Below are 3,497 nucleotides of genomic sequence, written 5' to 3'. Positions count from 1 at the left end.
TGCTATGCAGTTCAGACTCATAGTGATCCTCTCTTTCAGCCTCCCAGTGCAGGGATTACAGGCATGTGCCACCAAGCCACCAAGCCCATGGTGGTCAGCACAGTGCCCCTGGGGTTCTGAAGCCAGCATGGCATGCAATACCAGGGATTGAGCCTAGATCTTTCTGCTTGTCAGGCAGGCACTTAGACCACCAAGCTATCTCCCTAGCCCCAAAATTCTGGTTTCTACTGCACGGTGAGGCCACAGTCACTAGTAATGTGTGCTGGATATTCCAAAAGAGCTAGTAGAAAGCATTTTGAATGTTCTCACTCCAAAAGTTGTGATAAATTTCTGGGTGATGATATACTCAAGACCCTAATTTTGTATTTCACCGTCTTTATGTGTACCAGACCCTACACTGCATCCCATAAACATGTACAATTATTTTAAGTTCCCTGAACCAAAATAAAATAATAAAAAAGTTCTTAATATTAGGTACAAATTTGATAAGAAGTTTGTTCCTCACAGTCAAAATCTTTTTGGAGTAAAAGGAAAAACATGGGATGCAGCCACATCATGGGACACTACCCAGCGACAAGGAGGAGCAAACTGTTCATGCAGCCTGGAGGCCATGGGACTGCAAAGGGCCAATCTTTGGAGGACATGTGAGGCTCCGTGTATCTGAGAATGCAGGGATTATGTCACTGCAGAGGGGGCGGGTCAGTGGCAGCCAGGGTGGTAGGGCATGGTGGTGCTGTGCAGGTGGGTGTCTCCAGGTAGCTACGGGGAACGTGGTACAGCTGCATGGAGCAGCTCACGTGCACATGCCCACAGTGACCAAGGCCTGTGAGATCTGACCAAGCGCAATGCCTCAATGCCACTCACACCAGTTTCGTGGTTTCCATTATTGTCCTGCCGCTGTGTTAATGAGCAGGCACGGGCAAAGGGGGAAGGTGCGTGAGACTCCGCGTGCGTTTCACTGCAACCGTCTATGGATCTCTAACTGTGTTTTTTGTTTTCTTAATGAGGCTTCAGTACAGTGGAAATGTCATTTATTGGAAACTATGTCATATATTGGAAACTATGTTTCCAGTTCTTTTTTTTCTCCCTTTTACCTCCCCTAGTCATGTTAATATGACCTCACTCCCAACTCCCAAGGAAGCCAAAAGGAGACTGTAGTTTGTTGTTGTTGTTGTTTTTTTGTTTTTTTGTTTTTTTTGTTTTGTTTTGTTTTTTACAGACATGTATTGTGGCATCGGTGTAACATTAACAATATCAAACGACGGCTGAAAAATAACACCCAGCTGGCACAGCATTCATTGGGTTAGGGGCCCAGGATCACTGGGGGGATTCGACAAGTGCCAGTCCTGGGTGCCAGAGGTAGAAGCCCAGGCTTGTTCCTGTGGAGCCCCAGACACAGGACGTAGCACCTGGGCTGCCAGCCCTCAGTCACAAGGTGAGGCCGTGCAGGCCGGAGGGGCAGCAACCTGACCTGGCCAGTGTGAGACCTGTACACAGCCTGCAGGTGGAGGATGACTGAGAGCTAGGGGCCTGGGCACTAGGACAGGCCCGGACGGCTGCTTCTCATCATTGGACTACATGTGTCAATTGTTCCGGTGCTCCTCTGCCTGCCATCTGACAAGCCACGGGAAGTAGAAAATATTAGAAAAAATGCATCTAGTGTACCTAACTCCCTCAGTAGTTCACATCATAGCCAACAAGTGAGAAAAATCATAGAACAGACAATGCTTCCGGGGTAAATGAAAAGAAGTAGAATTCTTACATGGGTGCTAACTGCTAACATAAAGTTAATGTGTATTTGAGTTCCATTTCTACCAGATGCAAATTGCTTTGCATTCTGGTAAAGTTTAAAATGTGCAAGTCAAACCATGACAGTTTAAAGACCACATGGACAGTAATGGCCAGGGCAGTCACAAGGACCCTAATTGGTCTTAGCCTCACAAGGCCAGCCTGAGCCTCAGTGGTCGGGTCATGGAGTGTATCTGTCTGAAGAATAAAAGTGAAAGCTGCCCCCCACTCCGGGGTCATTATTGATCTGAGTGAGGCGGTGGATGCCTCCTATCATGTTGGAGAAGATCGGACAAGGTTCTGACTGTTGGTTGGTCCTAGACCCTAAGTCACCTAGATCTATGAACCACCAACACACTTATCCAAGCTAGGAGTTTGTTATGTAAGTATCACTCAATAGAAGGAAAAATGAAACCCACAGTTCTACTTACATAAGTAAATTTAAAAAAGCTTAATATTATCTAGGACCTTTCTCCCTCTGACCTTCCTCAGCCTCAGGCAGCAAGTGCAACTTCTTTCTATGCTGCCCCAGGACAAAGTGGGAAGAAAACAAAGACTACGATTTGAAGGTGAGGTGGATTTATTAGCCAAACACTGTCTTAGTGACTTCTCAGTCAACTTCGGATCACATGCATACTTCCTGGAAAATAAGACCTAACCCTCCCATGATTTTTCCGGATGCTTCTAATATTATAACACAAACCCAGTAGAAGCATTGAGCATGCTCGTTGCCACACAGTACAGGTATGCTGTACCTGATTATAAATAAATAATACTGACATTAATACTTAAAATAAATGATAATATAATCAAGTGTTAGTAAATAGCCAAGCAGGCTCCTTTGTATGAGAAATTAAACACTTGAACAGGTGAACTTGAGACTTCCTGCTAGATGACCAAGTTGCAGCCACTGCACAAAGAGCAATGGGTGCGGCTGATGACACATGGACGCGAATCTTCACACTCCACTGTGCCCGTGTTGCAGTGCTGCAGGGCGAACAAGAAGCGTTCACTTGGGGAGAGCTCTCTCCAAGAGACTGAGGCCACTGGGTCTGCAAAACAGATGCAAGAGATGCAGGCCAGAGTTCAGAGAGTTATGACAAGGTTCCAGGAAAGGATCACGTGACTGTTTCAACAAATGTAGATGCTTGTGCATGAGTAAAGGTAGGTTGTTGTACATAAATAAATGTAGATTTCTGTACATGAAACAAATAAAATACCTCCTGGAAAGTGACCCTAGTGTGTCATTTGGAGCAAAAACTAATATAAGACCTGGTCTTATTTTCAGGGAAATACAGGATAATGCTGGTCCCATAAGATTAAACAAAGCTGGAGAAGTCCCATTCCCCTAAGGTCACTCTGCAAAGGGTATTGTCACAGCTGTGTGTGACAGGAGGTGAACACACCTACTGGCCACTGTGCAGTGCCTAACACTTGATTACGATGACAGTTGTCCATGATTACACTTCGGGTATTGTCTACACTACACTTTTGTCATCATTAGGGCATCTTCCTACTTGCTAAAAGTGCACTATGTTCACCCCACGTGCATCCCACCTCTCCATGGTGGCAGGACCCATGGAGGCACCGCCATCTAGGGTGGCAGAAGAGCATGCCACAGCCACACAGGGATGAAGCCGGCTCCTCTGACGGTGTGATAGCTAGCCGACTTTGTCAACTTGTGTAAGACACTCCTGCTAAACTGGGTC

This window comes from Octodon degus, unplaced genomic scaffold (assembly GCF_000260255.1).
Source record: "Octodon degus isolate 3935 unplaced genomic scaffold, OctDeg1.0 scaffold00002, whole genome shotgun sequence".
Classification (NCBI taxonomy): Eukaryota; Metazoa; Chordata; class Mammalia; order Rodentia; family Octodontidae; genus Octodon; species Octodon degus.
The sequence above is the reverse complement of the archived record's forward strand: the minus strand, read 5'-3'. Positions refer to the sequence as shown.